The 24,099-nt window shown below is 37.0% G+C and overlaps 1 pseudogene; it reads right to left on the bottom strand.

Moving 5' to 3' along the window:
- Positions 1 to 21,177: 21,177 nt before the first annotated feature.
- Positions 21,178 to 22,626, bottom strand: LOC120363904 (RNA-binding motif protein, X chromosome-like; annotated as a pseudogene).
- Between the last annotated feature and the right edge of the window lie 1,473 nt (positions 22,627 to 24,099).

The raw sequence follows: 24,099 nt of genomic DNA, 5'->3' as shown, positions 1-24,099 counted from the left end.
TTGCTGAGGAGTGAGTTACTTCCAATTACGTGGTCAGTTTTAGAGTAGGTGTGATGTGGTGCTGAGAAGAATGTATATTCTGTGGATTTGTGGTGGAGAGTTCTGTAAATGTCTATTAGGTTTGCTTGGTCCAGGTCTGAGTTCAAGTCCTGGATATCCTTGTTAATTTTCTGTCTCATTGATCTGTCTAATATTGGCAATGGGGTGTTGAAGTCTCCCAGTATTATTGTGTGGGAGTCTAGGTCTCTTTGTAAGTCATTAAGAACTTGGTTTATGTATCTGGATGCTCCTGTATTGGGTGCATATTTATTTAGGTTTGTTAGTTCTTGTTGCATTGATCCTTTTACCATTATGAAATGTCCTTTTTTGTCTGTTTTGATCTTTGTTGCTTTAAAGTCTATTTTTTTTTTTTTTTGAGGCGGAGTTTCACTCTTGTTACCCAGGCTGGAGTGCAATGGCGCGATCTCAGCTCACCGCAACCTCCGCCTCCTGGGTTCAGGCAATTCTCCTGCCTCAGCTTCCTGAGTAGCTGGGATTACAGGCATGTGCTACCATGCCCAGCTAATTTTTTTTTTTTTTTTGTATTTTTAGTAGAGACAGGGTTTCACCATGTTGACCAGGACGGTCTCGATCTCTTGACCTTGTGATCCACCCACCTCGGCCTCCCAAAGTGCTCGGATTACAGGCTTGAGCCACCGCGCCCGGCCTAAAGTCTATTTTATCTGAGATGAGAATGCAACTCCTGCTTTTTTTTTGCTCTCCATTTGCTTGATAAATCTTCCTCCATCCCTTTATTTTGAGGCTTTGTGTATCCTTGAATGTGAGATGGGTTTCCTCGTACAGCACACCAGTGGGTTTTGGCTTTTAATCCAATTTGCCAGTCTGTGTCTTTTGATTGGGGCATTTAGCCCATTTACATTTAGGGTTAATATTTTTACGTGTCAATTTGATCCTGACATTTTGATGCTAGCTGGCTCTTTTGCCTGTTAGTTGATGCAGTTTCTTTACTGTGTTGATGCTCTTTACCATTTGGTATGTTTTTGGAGTGGCTGGCACTGGTTGTTCCTTTCTATGTTTATTATCTCTTTCAGGGGCTCTTGTAAAGCAGTTCTGGTGGTGATGAAATCACTGAGTAATTGCCTGTTCACAATGGATTTTATTTTTCCTTCACATATGAAGCTTAGTTTGGCTGGATATGAAATTCTGGGTTGAAAGTTCTTTAAGGATGTTGAATATTGGCCACCACTCTCTTCTAGCTTGTAGGGTTTCTGCTGAGAGATCTGATGTGAGTCTGATGGGCTTCCCTTTGTGAGTAACCCAACCTTTCTCTCTCTGGCTCCTCTTAGCATTTTCTCTTTCATTTCAACCCTGGTGAATCTGACGATTATGTGCCTTGGGGTTGCTCTTCTTGAGGAATATCTTTGTGGTGTTATCTGTATTTCCTGAACTTGCATATTGGCCTGCATTGCTTGATTGGGGAAGTTTATCCTGAAGAGTATTTTCCAGCTTGGATTGATTCTCTCTGTCACATTCGGGTACACCTATGAAATGTCTATTAGGTCTTTTCACATTGTCCCATATTTCTTGGAGACTTTGTTCATTCCTTTTTACCCCTTTTTCTCTAATCTTGCCTTCTTGTTCTATTTCATTGAGTTGATCTTTGACATCTGATATCCTTTCTTCTGCTTGTTCAATTCGGCTATTGAAACTTGTGTATGCTTCGCGAAGTTCTCGTGTTGTGTTTTTCAGTTGCACCAATTCACCTATATTCCTCTCTAAGTTGTTTATTCTGCTTAGCATTTCGTCAAGTCTTTTTTCAAAGTTCTTAGTTTCTTTGCATTGGGTTAGAATATGTTCTTTTAGCTCATAGAAGTTTCTTATTACCCACCTTCTGAAGCCTGATTCTGTCAATTCATCACACTTATCCTCCATCCAGTCTTGTTCCCTTGCTGGTGAGGAGTTGTGATCCCTTGTAGGAGGAGAGGCATTCTGGTTTTGGGTGTTTCCGTCCTTTTTGCATGGGTTTCTTCCCATCTTTGTGGATCTATTCACCTGTCATCTTTGTAGTTGTTGACATTCAGATTGGGTCTCTGAGTGGACATTCAGTTTGTTGATAATGAAATTATTTCTTTCTGTTTCTTAGTTTTCCTTCTACCAGTCAGGCCCCTCTGCTGTAGGACTGCTGAGGTTCACTCCAGGCCCTGCTTGCCTGGGAATCACCTGTAGCGGCTGCAGAACAGTAAGGGTTGCTGCCAGTTTCTTCTGCTATCTTTGTCCCAGAAGGATACCTGTCAGATGTCAGTCTGAGCTCTCCTTTATGAGGTGACTCTTTGGATATATTGGGGTCAGGGAGCTGCTTGAGGAGACAGTTTTTCCTTTATAGGAGCTCAAGTGCTGAGCTGTGATCTCCATTATTTATTCAGAACTGCTGGGCAAGTACATTTAAGTCTGCTGCAGCAGAATTCATAACCCCCCTCCCCACTTTTTTCTCCAGAGCTCTGTCCTGGGGAGTTAGAGCTTTATTTATGAGTTTCTGTTGTGCTGTTGGCTTTTTTCAGGGCTGCCCTGCCCAGTGAAGAGGCAGCCTAGTCACTGTCTGCCTGCAGAGACTTTGCTGAGCTGCTGTGGGCTTCACCCAGCTGCTGTGTGAACTTCCCTGCAGTCCTGTTTATACGGGTATAGTTAGAATTGCCTCGGCAATGGTGGCCCACCTCTATAATAGCAGATTCTCTCTGTAATGGCAGCCTGCCTCAGCAAAGGTGAACTGCCTCAGCAATGGCAAACTACCTCCATAGTTGTGGACTGCCTTGGTAATGGCAGACGCCCCTCCCCAACAGAAGTGGACCATCTCAGGTTCAGCTGTGCTTGCTGTGAAACTCTTAATCCAGAAGGCTTCCAATTCCTGTTTTTTTGTGGGTGTGGGACCAGCCGAGCCTGATCACCTGACTCCCTGCCTCAGAACTCCCATTATTTTTCTTTTTTTAGTTGAATGGTCGACTCTTTCCCAGGTGTTCCAGTTGCCTGTTGAAAAGGTGCCAGGATCTGTGTGATTTCCCATGCGGTGACCCACTGCACCGGCTGAAATAGCCACACTGAGATTTGTGGCACTTTTTTGCCTGGGAATCTCGTGGCCTGGCTCCCTGCTTCAGTCCCCTTTTGAATCAGATGAATGGGCGACTCTGCCTTCCCGGAGCTCCAGTCACCACCTAAAGCGGTGCCCAGACCCGTGTATTTTGTACAGAGAACCACCACACTGGGGTGCTGGCTCAAACAGCTGTGCTGGTGAAAACAGCCAATCTGGCCAAAACAGCCCAGGGGGCCAAACCATCCGCGCTGGTGACCCATGGGGCTCCTCTGCCTGAGAACCTCCTGGTCTCTGGGCAATAAAAATTTGTCTGGAAATAAGATGTCCACTCACCCTCTGCACTTTTACTGGGAGCTGCAATCCTGGGCTGCTCCTAATCAGCCATCTTGGATCCCTCCCCGTTCTTATACTCTTTAAACATCTCCAGTTCCCCTCTATCCCCGCTGCTCTTCCCAGCCTCTGATAAGCATTTTCTATCTCTGAGTTCAATTATTTTAATTTTTAGATCCCACAAATAAGTGAGAACCTGCGAAGTTTGTCTTTCTCTGCCTAGCTTATTCCACTTAACATAACGACTTCCGTTTCCATCCCTGTTGTTGCAAATGACAGGATCGCATTCTTTTTTTTTTTTTTTTAATAGCTGAATAGTACTCCATTGTGTATATGTACCACATTTTCTTTATGCATTCATCTGCTGATGGACACTTAGGTTGCTTCCAAATCTTGGCTATCATGAATGGTGCTGCAATAAACATGGAAGTGCAGGAATCTCTTTGATATACTGATTTCCTTACTTTTGTGCGTATATCCAGCAGTGTGATTGCTGGATCATATGGTAGCTCAATTTTGAGCTTTGTTAGACACCTCCAAACTGTTCTCCATAGTAGTTGTAACAACGTACTTTCCCACCAACAGTGTATAAGGGTTCCTATTTCTCCACATTCTCTCCAGCATTTATTATTGCCTGTTTTTTTTTTTTTTTTTGAAATAAGCCATTTTAACTATGGTTAAATGAGATTATATCTCACTGTAGTTTTGATTTGCGTTTTTCTGATGATCAGCGATGTTGAATACTTTTCATATTCCTGTTTACCATTTGTATGTTTCCTTTCGAGAAATGTCTTTTCAAATCTTCTGCCCATTTTTAATGAAATTATTAGATTTTTTTGTAAAGTTGAGCTCCTTATCTAGTCTGGTTATTAACCCCTTGTTAGATGGATTGTTTGCAAACATTTTCTCCCATTCTGCATGTTGTCTCTTCATTTTCTTCGTTGTCTCTTTTGCTGTTCAGAAGTTTTTTAACTTAATGTGATTCCATTTGTTCATTTTTGCTTGGGTTGCCTGTACTTGGTGGGTATTGCACAAGAAATTTTTGCCCAGACCAATGTCCTGGAGAGTTTCCCTGATGCTTTCTTGTAGTAGTTTCTAGTGTTAGGTCTTAGATTGACATAGGAGAAAAATAATTTACTCCATTTGATTTGAATTTTTGTATATGTTGAGAGATAGAAGTCTAGTTTTATTCTTCTGCATATATATGTCCAGTTTTAACAGCAAACTGTTTTCTCCAGGGTATTGACAACTTTGTTGAAAATAAGTTCGTTGTAATTGTGTAAATTTGTTTCTGAGCTCTCTGTTCCACCAGTCTATGTGTTTGTTTTTATGCCAGTACCAGGCTTTTTTATTATTATAGTTTTGTAGAATAATTTGAAGTTAGGTAATGTGATTTCTCCACTTTTGTTCTTTTTGCTTAGGATAACTTTGGCTATTCTAGGTCTTTTGTAGTTCCATATACATTTTAGGATTGTTTTTTCTATTTCTGTGAAGAATGTTATTGGTATTTTTGTAGGATTGCATTAAATCTGTAGATTGCTTTGGGTAGTATGGACATTTTAACAATGTTGATTCTTCCAATATATGAACGTGAAATAACTTTCCTTTTTTGTTTCCTCTTCAATTCCTTTCATCAGTGTTTTGCAGTTTTCATTATGGAGATCTTTTATTTCTTTTGTTAATTCCTAGGTATTTCATTTTATGTGGGCTGTTATAAATTGGATTACTTTGTTGATTTCTTTTTCAGACTGTTCACTATTGGCATATAAAAATGCTTCTGATTTTGGAATGTTGCTTTTGTATCCTGCAACTTTACTAAATTTGTTTATCAGTTGTAATAGTTTTTAGATGGAGCCTTTGAGTCTTTCCAAATTTAAGTTCATATTATCTGCAAACAAGGCTAATTTGACTTCTTCCTTTCTAATTTGGATGCCTTTTGTTTCTTTAGAACTGTTTAATTTTGAAAAAATATGATTGAAAAACATATATAGTGATGACCTTACCAAAGAAGCATGGGAAAGATATTTGAACATTTAGAATAAATGGTTTTGTAGGGACCAGATAATGCTGTGCTCATAGGTAGAAGAAAACATATAACCTGGAGACCTGATATTTTCTGTTCCAGAATCATTCACTTTCTAGCACAGGATATGTCAGTTGAACTGTTAAAATGTTAAAATTTCAAAGTACTTTCTTTCACATATTTATCTTACTGATCTTGATTGAAAACTTGGAGTCTTAGAGGCTCCTTTTATTTCCTTCTGTGTGTTTCTTCTGGATCTGGTATTTTTCATGGGCCAGCAGCTATATTAAGCATCTTAAAAGGTATCTTTTTTATATCTTCTTTCACATGGTTCAATTGTTTCTGACTAACATGAATGTCTCTCTTGGCTCTGAATTTTATGATGATTGTATTTCTTTGATACGTCTAGCATTATTTGAATGATGATCTCTTGGTTCAGAAAGTTGAGAAGGAATTTGTGTTTTAATATTACTATCTGTATTAATCCGTTTTCATACTGCTATAAAGAAATATCTAAGACTGGGTAACTTATACAGTAAAGAGGTTTAATTGACTTACAGTTTTGTATGGCCTGGGAGGCCTCAGGAAACTAACAATGATAGCAGGAGTGGAAGCAGACACCTTCTTTACAAGGTGGCAGGAGAGAGAAAGAGTGCACAAAAGAGGAACTGCTAAACACTTTAAAAATCATCATCTCTTTTGAGAACTCCTTCACTATCACAAGAACAGTATGGAAAAACTGCCCTCATGATCCAATCACCTCCCTCCCTCAACATGAGGGGATTACAGCTTCCTCTCTCAACACATGGAGATTAAAAATCAGGATGAGATTTGGGTGGGGACACATAGCTAAATCATACCACTATCTCTGATAATACGATTGCCTTAGTTGAAAGCAAAAATGATCTTGGGTTACTTAAGGCCTAATTCAAGTGTGCAGAACAGTTGGGCATCTAATTCAAAGTCCTGTTCAGCAATGCCTTGTCTTTATGTCTTTTTGAATCTCTTTTGGCATATTGTCTCCTAATTTCAAACTTTTTTGGTTTCTCTTTGGGCCCTGGGTGCAACGTGTTTGGTGTACCCAGGGCCCAATGTCACCAGACCAAAGACTTGGGGAAGTACTGTTTGAAAGGGAATGAGATGAAGTGAAAAAGTAGACCTCATAGTGTGTTAGAAACATATGCACAGGAATAAGGATAATGCAAGATCTCTTTCCCAAGAAGCTAAAACAAAAGCATAGGACATCAAGGAAAAGCTTAATATCCATTAACATTATAATATATAATGCAAATACTCTCTTTTTGAAAGTTTTGACAAAAGAAGTATAATAAGTAGCTTAAAGCTTATCAAGCATTTCCTCCAAGAAAGGCCTCCTGCACATGTACCTAATCATGGGATTCCAAACAATTGCCTGTATTAGAACAACAACATAGGGAAGTAATTGGAAGAACTGGTCTAGTTATGTTAAAGATGGGTGGCCCCTTATCACCTTCACAAAGGAAGTATAAGGAGGGAATCTGGATCAAGTCAAAAGAGGGTAAAACAGGAAGAGGGGAGGGGGTTTTACAGAAATACACAAACCCAACCTTAGATGACTAAAAATTCCTGCACACAAGAGAACTGTTACTGTTTCTATTAACTAGTCAAATTTTTATAGGAGAGAGATCATTACTAAATATTCATATTGCCTCACCAATTCTTCTATTTGCATCACTATTGGAAAGAAACCATGGTGTAATAAAAGGCAGAATTCCATTCCCCTGGAGGCTCCTCTGGATTGGCTAAAATTGGGGCAGTTCAGGAAGGCTAGTGGGTTGGGGCTACCCCAAGTGTGGATTAGATGAGAAATTCAACAATATCCTGGCTGTTTACACTGACATTTGGAAAATGGATATACTTCCAAAATTTTAATGTTGACTTTCATATCACACTTGATTTGCTTCATTATGGTGCCATTGTCTGTGTTAATATGAGTGACTTCTCCAGATGTGATCTTTCAAAGATTGTGGGGTCCAGTTTCAATCGTTTGACTTCCTTAGTTGTTTTGAACTTATAATTACATGGTTTGGTAGGTTTTGCCATAAGCACTCATGAGATTTCAATGTTCCATAGAATTTGATCCGAGACTTCTACTTTGTAAACTTTCTTAATCACCTTTATCCTCAAACCATGGGGTGGTAATAGACTAGGGAATGGGGAATCGCACATCATTGGCTGAGTTCCCACACAGCTCATCTGGGAAAAATCCACCCAAAAGGAAAGTCCAGCACTTTAGCTCTATAAGCAATGCTTTAGAAACTAGCAGAATGTCCTTCTCTTACTATTAGTACTCCTAGAATGGAATCTATGGGGTACATATGAAAACTGAGAGTCCTAAAAATCTCATCTTAGAATAAATAGCACCTGGGGCACCTCAGGCCATTAAAGGGAGCCAAGGAATTTTCCATTCCCTAAGCCCCAAAGCCTTTGGTGATGTCCAGCTCCTCCAGGGACCCCATTCTCAGTTTTTCAGCAGAATGCTTTCCCAAATTGTTTGTATAGCACTTCATCTTCTGTATCATTTATCTGAGTGGCTGTTATTTCCATTCTTAGCTCCATTACTATCCACTTCCTCCCAAAATAAATTAAAAATACTCTTAAAGAAAAAGTTTCTTACTTCTTTCTTTAGTTTTTTTCTTTTTCTTTTTCTTTTTTAAATTATAGATTTAAGTGGTTCAAGTATATTTTTATTATACAGATATATTGTATAGTGTTCAAATCTGGGCTTTTAATATAACCATCATCTGAATAGTGTAATTTATGACTTACAGGTAATTTCTCATCCTTTACCTCCTCCCACCTCCCACCCTTTGGAGTCTCCAATGTCTATTATTCCACTTTATATGTATATGTGTACACATTGTTTACCTCCCACTTATTTTTTTTTTAAATTTTTTATTGTACTTTAGGTTCTGGGGTACATGTGCAGATCATGCAGGATTATTGCATAGGTACATACATGGCAATGTGGTTTGCTGCCTCCATCCCCCTACCACCTATATCTGGCATTTCTTCCTATGTTATCCCTACCCAACCTCCCTACCCCACACTGTCCCTCCTCTATTCCCCCCCAACAGACCCTAGTGTGTGGTGCTCCCCTCCTTGTGTCCATGTGTTCTTATTGTTTAACACCTGCCTATGAGTGAGAACATGCAGTGTTTGATTTTCTGTTCTTGTGTCAGTTTGCTAAGAATGATGGTTTTCAGATTCATCCATGTCCCTACAAAGGACATAAACTCATCATTTTTTATGGTTGCATAGTATTCCATGGTGTGTGTGTGTCACATTTTCCTTGCCCAGCCTATCATCGATGGGCTTTTGGGTTGGTTTCAGGTCTTATAAGTGAGAATATGTGGTATTTGATTTTCTCTTTCTGAGTTATTTCACTTAAGATAATGGCTTCCAGTTCCAACCATGTTGCTGCAGAAAACATGATATCATTTTTTTTTATGGTTGAGTAGTATTCTATGGTGTACAGCCCTTTTAATAATTATGCAAGGTAACATTGTGCATATATATATTTATATATACCTACACACACACACACACACACACACACACACACACCCCATGGGAATACTATTCAATGTGATATATCAATCACATTGTTTTTTATCTAGTCATCTCTTGGTGGAAACAGGTTGATTTCATGACCGCTTTTCTGAATAGTGCTATGATAAACATACAAACGGAGGTGTCTTTTTATATAACTATTTCTTTTTTGCAGGTAGATATCCAGCAGTAGGATTGCTGGGATAAAGCATAGCTACATTCTGACTCTCTGTTATAAGTGTTCCTTTCCTCCACATCCTCACTAGTATCTGTTGTTTTTCGTCTTTTTAATAATAGCCATCCTGACTAGTGTAAGATGGTCTTTTATTGTTGGTTTAAATTTGCATTTCTCTGACGATTAGTCATGTGGAGGATTTTTTCATGCTTGTTGGCTGCTTGTATGTTTTCTTAAAGTATCGGTTTAGTTGTTATCCACATCACTAGCTATCTTTATATCTCAAACACAATTTCTGGAAATGTAAGTTATTGAGCTCTCCCTTAGCAATTAATAAAAGAAGACTCCATTTCTATTTGATTGTTATTTTTTTCTGAATAGCAATTACTGCCCTTGATTGGCAACCTTGAAAATGGAGAGTTTAGGATTTTGTTCTAAAACCCTAATTAGTTCTATACTTTACTGTTTTCTTCTTAGAATCATATCTATTTATACTTAAAATAACTCCTGTCAGGGATTGTAAAATGGAATCAGTAGACATTTACTGGTGTTATAATAGTAATATCTACAACTTATAGGATCATCTTTTTGTGCCAGGACCTGTCTTTTCTATATATTCTTTCTAGCCCTTTAAATAATTATGCAAGGTAATGCTATGCATGACTTGTAGATGAGGAATTAAGGTTTGGAAAATCAACAACTAGTAACTGGTGAAGTTACTGTTCAAATCCAAATTCGATGCCACACTGTCTTGCGAAACTGTTATACATAGAAAGTGACACAGAACTTTGGGTTGACTAGTGTGTATTAACTCTTTGTGGCTACTTCTGTTAACTTGATGACAAATCTGCAACTACATATTTAATTGTATTTTAGCAGCCTAATGAAGTTAATGAGTTTCTAAAATATCCTAGCATTTAGAAGGAAAAGGTAGCAATAAAGAAGAAATTAGTAATTTATTCAGTTTTTTTCTATGCTGCCAGACACTTTATTGCACTTTATTAAGACATAAATTATCTTCTTTATATTTATAGCCTACTATAAGACAGACCTTTTTATTTTAGTTTAAGTGTAGGTAACTAAGGCTCTGCAAGGTTAAAACTTGCCGAAAGTCAAAAGTCAGAAGTCATTGATGAAGATAGAATTTGCACCAAAATCTATCTTTAAACCTTATACTCTATCTTTTCCAGCATGTGCTAAATCATATATTTAAAAATTTATATGATAATTTTTTTGTCAGAACAATTTGAGAGTAGGTTATATGCATAATGCCATTTATCTCCTAAAACCTTACTGTATATATCCTAAGAAAAGGGATTCTTGTATATAACCAAGTACAGATAACAAATTTAGGAGCTCTAACATTGAGATGACCCTTTAATCTGTAGTTCATACTTTAACTTTTCACAGTGCCTAATAATGACCTTTAAAAAATATTTTCCCCTTTCAATATGGGGTTCAGCCTCAAATTCATGTTGCATTTAGTTGCCGTGATCTTTTCCCCTCTTTTAATTTGGAAAAGCTACTTAACATATTCTTGTCTTTCCTAATACTGCCATTTTTAAAAGAATATTGGCCAAGTATTTTATAGTATGCCAATTAATATGAGTTTGTCCACATATTTTCTTATAGTCAAGTTAAAGTTCTACATTCTCATCCAGAATGCTCCATAAGGATGACTTACCCTTCTCAGCTTATCAAATCTGGAAGCACATGATATTTGTCTGCTTTTCACTTGTGATGCTAATTTTGATAATCTGTTCAAGGTGTTCACTGGCTTCTCCCATGTACAATGACTATTTTTTCTTATACAACTAATAAGCAACAAGGGAGAGACAGTTTGAGATCATGAAAATATCTTGCTTCTCATCAATCATTAGCATTCACTGATAATTCTTGCCTATACCAATCATTACTAAGATGATTGCCAGATACTGATTTTCAAACTTCTCTACTTTATCCACATTTATGAGCTAAAATTTTACTACAAAGAAAAACCCTGTTTATCCTACTTATTTATCTATTTATTATCTATATTGACTCATTAAATCCTATTTTATTAAGTAGGTTGTAATTTGTTATTAGCCTTATTTCTTTTCGTACTCAAATTATCATAGATTTGAGTAGTTGAAATCCCATCAAAATGGTTCCTGTGCCCTTTTGGTGTGTTTCCATCATTTTTTAGAGTGCTTTCTTATTTTCTGGCCCAACAAGATGGCCATAAAATCAGCCATTTCTGTATACAACTGTTTCCTTTTATGAAGAATAGTATTTAGGAAGTAAGAACAAGGTACTAGCTGTACTCATTGCTGTTATCGTTAACTTCTTTTAAGTCCTTTTTCCTCACAGCAAAGCCAACAAAATATATTGTCAAATATTTGAATTTTTATGAGTCTGATAAAAAAAGTAACTCAGTGGTTTTAATTTGCATTTCTTTTATTACGAGTAAACTTGAACACCTTTTCATATGTTGAAGAACATTAAAAATTTTTTTTGATGAATTTTCTGTTCAAGGCTTTTGACCATTTTTCTATTGTTTTTCTCAATGTTTAAGTTTTAACAAATATTAAGAAAAAGTAGTCCTTTATCTGTGATCTATATCATAATTTATCATTTGTTTTTTGTCTTTGATTATTATAGGCAAAAGTTTCTAATTTACTAATGTTTCTTTTATTGCATCATCTTTATAAAGCTTTTCTCTTCAACCAGGTTATAGAGGAATCCACTATATTTTCTTCAAGCACCTGAGTTGTTTTGTTTTCATGCACTTAGATTCCAGATCTATTTGGAATTTATTTTTGTATATGTCACTAAGAATGGATCTGTGTTCCTCTACATTCCAAGTAGCTCTGTAGTTGTCCCAACATTATTGATTGAGGAGACCACCTTGTTCCGGTCATCTGAGATATTACCTTTATCACAAATTAAATTATCATAAGTAGTTGGGTCTGTTTTTTGACTTTCCTTTTCTACTCCATTGGTCTTTGTCTAGTCATGTGCCATTACCATTGGGTATCATGTACAAGAGATCATATTCTAACCTCGTTTCACAGTTGAGGAAACAGACATACAAGGTTAAGTGTCTTTTTCCAAATGAGAGAGCAGCAGAGTCAGGGCTGCAAACTAGTTTTCCTGACTTATGATACAATCCTTCCTTTCCTCTGTGCTGTGCTACTCTCATCTCTCTCTTCTGTTTTTTGGGGAGGGTAGAAACTCTAGCTAAAGGTGAGAGTCTGCTTTGTCTAGAGAAAAACACAGCCACTGGATTATGCTCTTCCTGGAACAGATGTGTAGAAGGGGTCATGAGGCCAATGTTTTATAAGGAGCATGAAAAGAACACTCTGCCAACATAGATTGTTCTCTGGAGAATTTGACCTAGAAAGACAGGGTGAGTAGTAGAAAGATCATACACAAGGAAGCTGAGAAGCAGAGGGGTTAAGTGATATGGCCAAGGTCACACAGTGTGCTAGTGACAGCTGTCATTTTAACTCAATACCCTCCCAGCCCTGTGGCAATGATTTATCGGACACCTTTTTTGAACAACTGCTTTTTGAAGCTGCTGTACATTTGTGTGTACATTAAAATTTGACCTTGTTATATAACGTCTGGCACAAAAAGTTATTGGTAGCCTGCCTATACACCACTTAAGTTCCTGCTGATGTTTTTAACTTAAAGAATGAAAAAAATTGTTGGATGAGTTAGGAGAGACAATTCTTCTTATAAATAGTGCTAAAACTCTCTTTTTATATGGACCTGTTCAGCTAAAACCTAAACAACAAAGACATTTGATTTACTGCAGGCATTAGGTTGGAGTGTTAAGTGGTTGTTTTAATTTCAGAGTTTTTCTAAAAGAGCTGCTCTCACCCTATAGTTGATTACAATTTAAAAACAGAGACATATGATTTATTATAAACAATATTTTAGAGAACTAAACTTTTTTTGGAGGAACTAAAAATATGTATTTCAAAAATTTTCAACCCCAGGAGATGGGGAGACCCGATTCTTTTTTTCTCCTCCTTTGGATATAGCATGTGGCTGCGGAGTTTTAAATGGTCAGAGAGTCTTCCTTGGTGGTATCAAGAATAAGAAAGACAAAAGAAGAATCTTCTGGGTTCTGTCTTTGACTTGGTTGCAGATAGTGCTCCAAGTAACCTGTAGTTTGGACTTGGTTTAGCTGGTCTGCTCCAGAGTTGCTTGTCTCCTCTAAATATTCACCCCCTACCACCCAATCCCATCATCCTCTTTCAGTCTTAACCAGCAACAGGAACATAACTGACCAGAGTGGCAGCAGAGGCCTGCTTATACTAATAAAATATTGTACTCTCCAGTTCTCACCACAAAATTATCTAGCATCTGGGAATGCCAGTGTTCGATTTTTAAAAGGTTTACAAACAATGTACAAAAGGAATACAGAATTTCAGTTATTCAATAAGAAGAATTAATTCAAGAAGTCTGTTGTATAACATGATAACTATAGTTAATAACAATATACTGCATTCTTAAAGATTGCCAAGAAAGTAGATTTTAAGGATTCTCACCACAGGAAATGATAAGTAGGTGAGGTAATGCATATGTTAATCAGCTCAGTTGAGCTATACCACAATGTATGCACATTTCAAAACATCATGTGGTACATGATAAATACAATTTTTATTTGCCAGTTAAAAAAAATGGATCTTGAGCAGATCCTTGCACAATGTAAGAGCTCTGTTAATAGCAATTTCCTTCCTTCCCTTCCCTTCCTCTCTCCCTCCCTCCCTTCTTTACTTCCTTCCTTCCTGCATTTTATATTTATTACAGGAGAATTCAGTTTTCTGTATTTCTCTCTGGGACTCAGATAGCTCCCTAAGGGCAGGGGCAGAGTCTAATATCTCCAAGCTCTCTCTTCCCCATTGACCTGGGCCTCTCCTCCTCCATCAGCAAACTGAATGCCTCAGTTAATTGCAAAGTCACAGGGGAATGACCGAGGGGTGGTCCTGTGGGGCTTCCCCAAAGGGAGCAGAGTGAGGAGGGATAGATAAGTTGACTCCCACTTTGCATCCTCTCAAGCTAGACTAGAAGAATCTGATCATCAGGCATATGTACATAATAAACCCCCCAACACTCTGCAAAAGTGTGCTTTGTCATTTCAACAGAAAAACTCAAATTCATGAGGTGTTGGGTTTTGAAATGATTAGTTGAACTGTCACAGATATAAAGTATTTCAAGAAATTTTAGTGTAGAATAATTCCTGAAAAACAAAAGAGTCTGATATATTTTCCTTGGGAAGTGATTTTGAAGTTTCACTTGAATGTGAGCATCTGTACAATTTAGAAGTTTTATTAAATGAGAAAAGTAACTATGAAAGTCATTCTGATATAGGACTATATATTGGGCAGAGCCCAATACAATGCCTTTTATATATCAACTGTCCAGTTACTGTACTCTATTTTCCATTTAGGCTCCCCTTGCTCTTCATTGTATCTCCAAAACTTGCACAAAAGAGTCAAAACAAAAATAGCCACAAACAAATGGTGGTGTCCTAGTACTAGATTCCAATCTGAAGAGACCCAAACTCTCGAAAGATTATTCTCTTCATCTCTCCTACCTCTAGTGTATTATTTAAAGTGAAAGCAATCTTAAGCTACCTGAAACTTAGAGGTATGCTGAAATTAAGATTGCTTCTTGCTAGATTATCTGATAAATGCATCAAAGCTCAACTTTTCCTTCTCTCTCTCTTAATCTCTTTCCCTTCCATATTTGCTCTATCCTTGCCCCAAGAGTAACTAAGCACATAGCTGATCTGTTGGATAATGTAGCACTGGGGGTATTAACAAACCTTCTATATATTTCCTTGGAATAAGTAGGGAATTTTTTCAGGTGAAAAAGAGTTAGTTTCCAGGTCTTACTGCACCGGATTTAACCAAAATCTTGTTTAGATCAATAGATATTAAGTGAAGAGTAATATAAATGTTTGCATTACTATATATACTGAGCACTGTTCTAAGTGTTTTATGTTTTTTACCATCGTGCAACTCCATAAGGGCTGTATTTTTAGTTTTTGTTTTACAGAAGAAGAAACAGGGACAAAGAAACTAAGAAACTCATTCAAGGTCACAGTTCTAATAAGTAGCAGAATTGGACGCTGGACCTCAAAAAATGAATAATAGCAAGCACTTTCTTAGAGCTAGACACTAAGCTATGTATATGAGCATTGTAAGTGTTCACAAGAACTTTATGAGGTGTGCTTTTTCTTTATTTACCTCTTTAGACACTTTAGTAAACCATTAGCAAGCTTTGCTTTAGAATAGAAGTAACATATGCAATGGCAATTTTTTTTAATCTTCAGGGAAATAACCTTTTCTTTCTAGGCTGTCAGGTGTCATATTTTAATAAGTTGTTTCTGTAAATCCTATTCCCATCAGCTTTATAATTTCTGTTTACAGCTATTGTTTTTCTTGAAGGCTCTTATATTAGTTACTTCAATTAAAATAAAAAAGAGACAATGACCTAGGCAGGAGAGAGAGTATTTTTTCCTGTACATGATCCTAAGGAACCAGTAAAGAAAAAGAAATGTAAAGGGAAAACAATTAAAAATGAAGGAAAAAATACTTTTTCAAAAAGAGGGAAGAATAGAAGATCTAGGTGGAGAAGTGGCACTCATAATCGTGCTCTGAAGTGCTATTCTTTCAGGAGAAATGAGTGAAGAGTCAGTTACAAGATTAAGACTAGGGTGGGATATAATGCCTTCAAGGGTATCCCTGGCAAAGGAGATTTGAAAATTATGGCTTTTGTGGTTTTCCTCTTGTTTCTTGCTAGGAAATAAATGGAGCCACAAGCATACCAGTGGATTCTCTTTTCCCCTCAGTCTTCCCTTCTCCCAAGGTTTGTTGCTCTCCTGCTGCGTTGCTGTCCCCAGCAGCCATAAAATACTGGGAATGCCTTGGGACAGCATGTTTTCCATCCAAAATCATGATTCATGAATTCTCTTTGTTGTAAACTAACCTGTAGAATGGGGAAGAAAAGAAGAAAAAGGCAGGAGAAACATATTTTTGGCTTTAATTCTGAGACATGGGTTCTGAGGCATTCCAATAACTCAACTGAAATTTGACTTATCATAATAGCATTTAAAAATATAAGCAAGAACACAACAAATCAAAATATGAAAATTGTGACTGTTCCAGTAAAATTCAGAGGGTAAATGAGACAGATGAAAGTAACCCAAAAATACAGTTTAATTGTTTAATTTATGAATAGTCATTTATGTAGTACATGTCTAATTATTTCCTTTGGGGAGGCAAGAATCACATCCTGTGAAGGCTGGCTCTGAAATTGTTCACCCACGGGATGGTATTAGTCCAGTCACTTTCTGTATTTGGAAACACTTGTCAGTTTATTTATTCATTCAGACATATGAGAAGAAGGATGATCCAAATTACATGAAAGAAAGGGCACTTCATTACTAAATGGGAGGCCTGTGTTTTAGTACTGGCTTCTTATGATATTATATGATATTAAGCAAATTATTTAGCCTCCTAGGGCAAGGTTTCCTCATTAATAAAATATGTTGTTGTAGTTGATAATCTTTAGGAATTCATTCAGTGTTGACATTCTGGAACTGTTGGTTATCGTCTTTCATTTTCTAGTGTTGCTTTAAGGTAGCTAATTCTAGGAACATATATTTTCAGTTACACGTACCAACATGCCAGTAGTTCTTTAATCATGTATCATTGAATAAGACACTTGATTAGATTCAACAAATATATATTTGGTTTTAATAAGTCTTCCTTCAATATTCAACCAATATATTTAGAGGTTTCTGCTGTAATGAATGCATTCAGAATATTATTTGTGCCTACTATAGGAATCCATAAATTATTAAAGTATGGTTCCTGCTTATAAGAGGCTTATAGAAGAGTAGGATATATATGACATTTATTAAAAAACTGCAATATATAATAGAGTATTAAATGCTAGTTACAAATTCACTTCTTATATAGAGAGAATTCACCTGGGGAAATTTCTGTATCCATTTTCTTCTCCTTCCAGGCCAGATTATCTTTCCAAAGGTTCAGGTGAGAGGTAGGGTAATGGCAGACAATGCAAAGAACCTCTTGAGAATATAGTCCTGACTAAGGCAGCATGGGTATATGGGAGCCCCTATCCTTGAGACACAGATAATGTACTTCAATATCAAAAGAGGTAAAGCTAAGCTCTGCTTTCTTTGTTTAATGTATCATCTAAAAAATGTAAGTTTCTAGTAACCAAAGTATATTAAGAATTATTTCTCACTAGAAAATAACTCAGTTCTTGTTTGCAAAAGAATGAAGAAGTTAGAATATTTTCCTTTTTCTGTGTGGCCCAATAGAAAGACCATGTGATTTTACAAGGAACACCAGATTTTGAGTCTGGACACTATTTCTTATTTGCTGTGTTACCTTAATCCAACTGGGTAACTTCCCATTATATAAAAGTAGAGGTAGCCATACTTGCCTCACCGATTTGTACAGTTTAAAAATAAATGGCACTCAGTAAATGTTTGTTTTCTTCTTTCACAATCAAAGAAATGAACAATAATAATTTGTTTATTTACCCAATGTATATGTTTAGTCATCTGTTTTCCATTGAGGAAGTTACCTTCATTGCCACATTGACTGAAACTTGGATACTCTTTATTTCTTAGAAGATATATTGGATGAAAGTTCAAAATTTGTGTAAATAGAACCCACTAGCAGGAAGAGTGAGGCTTCTGACTCTCTCTCTCTCTCTCTCTCTTTTTAAGATATGGGGCTGGAGGGCAGTGGCACAATCATTATCTCACTGCAGCCTTGAACTCCTGGGCTCAAGCAATCCTCCTGCCATGGCCTCCCAAGTAGCCAGGACTACAGGAATACATCACCATGCATGGCTAATTTTTTACTTTTTTGCAGATATGGGTTCTTGCTATGTTGCCCATCATGATTCTGGCTCATTTTATTCCTGCCACAAATTTCTCCTTATAGCATTAGCTGAGCAAGGCAAGGGCAACTAGTCTTTAAACACTGCTGTCATGGGACAGTGAATGTTTAAACCAAGCAAAACTTCTCTCCCCCACATCTTTGCTCCTTCATGTTATTCTCTTCTTCCTCATCAACTCTTGCACAAGCCAGATTGTGTATCTTCTCATACATGACTCTGAAAAGATATCAACACTCTGGGAGAATTTCTGAGCTTCAGGTAAATGCCTATGTGCAAGTGATATCTTTTCATTCAACATTCATTAAAATTATGAAAAAGATAAAAAAAGATATCAACACTCTTGTTTTGTTGACATCTAATGGAGAATTCCATTATATCAGAAAGAACTATCTGGATCATGATCATGGGAACATGGCCTATACCACACTCACTCCATCAGTTTATCATAGTTAGCATGATATATATCAAAGGAGATTACAGTAGCTCCTTTCTTGTAGATATTTAACTTTGTTATCATTAGGAACCATCTAATTTGGGTTCAAAAGTTGGGACTATATGACATCTTGAGGATTTTTCAATGTTGTTTACTCTATTTCCCAGATATTGGTGTTGTGGTTTGCAGATACTGCAATCAGGAGCAGCATGCAAAGAATAAGGGATTCATATTCCTGTTATGGCCTGTATTTCCATATCTTAATTCATGAATCTTTTCTGGAAACATAGAAAAGAGACAGATTGGGTGTGCAGCATATAGCAGCAAAGTCAGTGGGAGTAGATAAGTGGTATACAAAATGCCTTACTCTTGTAAGGCACTGAGATGAGTCTCCATAGAGTTTTGCTTTTTCAAGTTGTTTAAAGTAGTTGGTCTCATAGTTACACCATTTCACAGTGGAAAATTATTTTCCCAGGAACCACACACAATAGCAGTGAGAAGATACATGGTTTTCATTCAGTGGGGTTTAAAATAAATTATGTTTATAAATTTGCATTGAAGTTAATATCATATTTGTGTCCTGGTTAGTCTTAACATACTACAAAGTTAAAAATGCATAAGGCAACTAGACAAACAAAATTAGATTCAATAAAAAAAGCCAGATTAAATGAAACAGTTGGTTCAGGATTCTGTATTGGGCAGTGTTTGGGGTGTAGTGAGGAGAACACCAATCAATTTAATATCAGCAATTTTAACATATATGAGATGGAGGAAATATTCAACTGAATTAATATGTCAATTGAGCATACTTTTAGGTATCATTCCATTGAAATTTAAGGTCTTGTGGAAAATTTAATTTGTGACTTGCTGAAAGCATTTTGGAAAGAGACAGAAAATGTTATCTCACTGTTTCAAGAGGTTCTATGTTCAATTTTGAATCTTGGGAGGTCTGTAGTGTTGTTGGAGATGGTGGAGTGGTGGGAAGCAAAGGGAGTGGTGGGAAGATGAAGAGCAATTACTTCAGTTAAAAGGAATGAACATAGGGAGGGAACAAATTTATAAAGATGGGCTAGGAAGATTAGAAATATTTCAGTGGCAGCACAAGCTTAAATCGGTGAAGTTGTAATAGGTGGGGGTTAGGTAGACAGTGACAGATTTACTACATTTCTGCATTTCAGTGTATTAAAAGTGGGGAAACTCTTTGAAGAGTAAAAAAGAGAAACTTTAGGGAAAAACAGTATTGCCTTGAATATAGCAGTAAGGATTTAGGGGAAAAATTGTTGAATGAAATATATGAACAGTTTTACGTAAGTTAATGTGTAACAAGTAATGAATAGGTTAGTAAGAAAAGTTTCAATAATTCAAATACATTTCAAAGAATTTAACTTTGTTTTAGGCGTGAAGGTTTTGTTACAGCTGAACTGTGTGGGTTGTAGGACTGATTCATGCTCTTGTGTTCTTATGAATTGGATTTTATTGTCCAGTTTACTGTATTTTATATTTCAATAGCTACTCTGTATTATATTGTGTGATATGCTCTTCCTCTAAGCATGTGTTTAATTGATGTGCATAATGAGCTGGGGTTGAGTGTCTGAAGAATAAGTGCCTTAGTTTTCTAAATACTTGGTATAGAATTTTCTCATGATTTGAAGTGTAGCTTAAAAATTTGGCTGAGGATTGCAGAACTGTCAATTATCTGCTACACTTCACATTTTATCAATAAACAAATTGATAACTCATGACCAAAAAGTTTTAATTTACCTTAGCATAATTATTCACCCTGAAAATTTGCTGAAAGTATGCCTCTCTAGGTTATGATGTAGGAGTGCCCAGCTTTGAATAAACTTTATAAATAAAATTCTGGATAGAAGAAATAAATCAGAGTATAATTATTCTCAATGAGAGTAAGACCTTTCATTTTTATAAAAAAATTATAGAATTTTATGAGTATGAGCAATTAAATATAAAATTATTTTTATTTTAAAATAATATAGAATTATTATTATTATTTTTTTTTTTGGTTTTGGCCAAACTTTTTATTTAGTATTCTGTAGTTGTTTAACACACACTTAAATGGTCTTATTGGGGGAGGGGGAAGGGGAGGTTCTTGCAGATTCCCAAGGAAATGTCAGAAAGGCAAAATGGCCAGCATTATCCATTTGCATTTTTGGGTTTACTGGGTGATTATTTCCTTACATAGGCATCTGATTTCAGGTTTTTCATACTGAGATCATGGAGGTTTTAGTTGGAAGACACCCTGAAATCTTATGAGTAGCATACCCCAACCACCCTCTAACAGCTAGTTTGTTTGTATAGGCAGAATGATTCATCTCTCCATTTTAGATGGCTAGATGTTTTGTGGAAGATCTTAGAATTGCTTGCCTCACTTACTGGGAAAAATCATATAGGAAGTGGCCTTTAGGGACACTTTAACTTGGAAAGTTACAACACTAGTACAACAAGTCTTAACACATTTAACATTTGCTTGTTGAAAAGCAATGTCATAAAATCAAATAATATTAAACATGTTTTACTTTTTTCCTCACAAGAACATAAAAATTATGGAGGGGAACTTAACAGGGAATTTAAAAAAGGTAACACAATTTTTCTTTTTAGTAGTCCTTGGGTAGTTATGACAGAATAGTTTCCACTTTTTGTTTGTTTCTTTGAACTGGGATTTTGGTCCAAAGTTTTGTTTGTTTCTAGTATCTGCTTCTGCCTCCCCCTCTATCAGATCGGCTTCCTCCACGGCCACCACCTCTTGGTGCTCCGCGGCTTGAACTGCTGTAGGAATCACGTGGAGGAGGGTACCCCCTTTCCATAGAAGGGGGAAGCCCTCTGTCTTGTCTGCCAACCCGATCACGACCACTTGAGTAGAGATCACTTCGGCTGCTTGAGTAACTGTCTCGACTTCCACCATATCCGTCACGTGAGCTGCTGTAATCATCATAGCGACTGCTTCCACCATAAGACGGCGGGGGCCCTCGTGTAGGTGGAGCACTACGTGAGTTACCCTAACTCTCATATGAGTCTCTGTAGGAACCTCCACTTGGATGATCTGAATAGTCACGATCACGACCATATCCATCTCTGTCGCTATAGCCTCTTGATGGATAGCCATCACGTGAACTGGAATGACCATAGTCACGGTAAGTATAACCTCGTGGTGGTGGTGCATAATCTCTTGTATCACGAGAACTTGGGTAATCTCTGCTGGAATAGCTGTCTTTAGTAGAATACCCATCATCTCTTGGGGACAAATAAACATCTCTACGAGAAGGCAGCGGTTCTCTTCGAGGTGGACCTCCGTAACTATCTCTTCCACGTGATACAGGAGCTCTTCCTCCCATTCCACTGCTGCTGCGAACTGGTCCTGAAGGTGCAGATCTCTTAGGAGGAGGACCCCCACTTCTTGGTGGTGGTCCTCTTTTTACTGGGAGTGGTCCCCTGGAAGAACTCATGTTAAAATTCATGGAATAGCCACCGTCATCCATGTGTCCTCCCCGTGAGGGAGGTCCCCTGGTCCCTCCACTTCCCCCTCTTCCGCCTCTGAGACCTCTTGGAGGGCCTCTACTTCTTGGAGGTGGAGGCGGCCCACGTCTACCACTTTCAAATGATGGTTGGGTGGCTTGTTCCACTTTGATGGCTTTTCCGTCTAATGACTTTCCATTCATGTCTCTGGCTGCATCCTTAGCGTCTGCTGGGCTTTCAAAGGTGACAAAAGCAAATCCTCTTGATTTGTTGGTTTCACGGTCTTTCATCTTTCATCAAGAGTACTTCCACTATTCGTCCATATTTGCCAAATACTGCTTCAAGAGCTTTCTCATTTGTTTCCGTATTAAGCCCACCAATGAAGAGCTTTCCTGGGCGATCTGCTTCAACCATTTTTTTTTGTTTTTTGTTTTTTTTTTGTTTTTTTGCCGGTAAGTCGGAGGAGTGACAATGGGTTCAAGCTCCAACGAGCTCGCCGAGAGAGGCTTCCTAGCAGCTTAGCACCAAAAGCGGCTGCCGGGTCCGAGTACCGAAACGCGAAGCCGCTAGCACTACTGCGCAACGAGCAATATAGAATTATTTTTATATTTAATTGGTTATACACATATAACTTAAATATAATTTTATAATTCTATATCATTGTAAAATAGAAAATAAAATACAAAATATATATTAATGTATAAATATATTTATGCATAATATATTCATATATTTATATAACACAGGTAGTATTTATATATAATAAAATAATGTATAAAATATAAAAATAGTATAAAAATAATACATAAAATAATTCTATAATTATTTTAATATTTAATTCGTTATATATACAAATTTATAAGTCAAAAATCAAAATTAGTTATAGCTATAGCAGATCATATTCATTATATATGTGTGGAATAATATGGGATCCAAAGATTTTTTCATTTGGTCCTAAATTATACAGAAAGTTGCTATTACCTCATTTATTATTAGTTTATGATGCACATATATTCAAGGTGTGGTGTTTTAAAAATGTGTCCACAAATTCTTTGTCACACTTTTCATTAAGAAGCAGCATCTATGTCCCCTTTCCTTAGAACTGGATGTGCTTTTGTCACTGCTTCAACCAATAAAGTATGAAACTGCTACTGTGCTTGCTGGAATACTTATTCTCAAAGCTGTTAGCTGCCAGATCCGTGCTCTGTCTTGAAGCCACCATACTATGGAGAACCTTAAACTAATCCATGTAGAAAACCCATGTGAAACACCCTGACAGTCCATGAAGAGAGAGATGTTCGGCCAGTCCCTAGACTGCTGCCTCCTCCTGTTCCAACTTCAGTCACCATCTGACTGCAACTACCTATCATATCCTGAGTCATGGCTCAGCCAAACCCTTCCTGAAGTGCTGAATCAAATAAATGGAGAAAGATAATAAAATGGTGGGTTTTGTTTTAAGCCATTAAACTTTGGAGTGATTTGTTATGTATCAATAGTAGCTAGAAAAATAAGGAAACTGAAAGACCTGCTCAAAGCCTCAGTTTTAAAAGCAGTTGAAAAAAATTTCTTCAGGTACTTGAGATAAAATAGTTACTGTAATCGAGTGTGAGACTTAACTCCCTGTTAGTTGAACAAAAGGGAAATAAGATGGATTATACAAATTTTTCATTGTCTAGTAAGTAGAAGTTATATACTTGTAAAGATTTGCTTTTCTATGGCACAGAATTCTGAAAGCAACTTATAGTTTGGACAGTTATTTGACCTGATTAACCAATGGACAAGTTCATCAATTGTAGGCCTTCAAATGGTTGCTTTTTACATGGGTTGGTTGACATGGTTTGGATCTGTGTCCCCATCCAAATCTCATGTTCAGTTCTAATCCTCAATGTTGAAGGCAAGGCCTGATGGGAGGTAATTGGATTATGGGGATGGTTTTTTAATGGTTTAACACCATACCTGTGAGTGCTGCACTCATGATAGTGAGTGTGTTTTCATATTTAGTTGTTTAAAAGTGTGTGGCACTTTCTTCCTGTCTCTCTTCCTCCTGCTTCAGC

The sequence above is a fragment of the Saimiri boliviensis genome, chromosome 1, assembly GCF_048565385.1.
Source record: "Saimiri boliviensis isolate mSaiBol1 chromosome 1, mSaiBol1.pri, whole genome shotgun sequence".
NCBI lineage: Eukaryota > Metazoa > Chordata > Mammalia > Primates > Cebidae > Saimiri > Saimiri boliviensis.
Note: the sequence above shows the minus strand (reverse complement) of the source record. Positions and strands in the feature narration are given on the sequence as shown.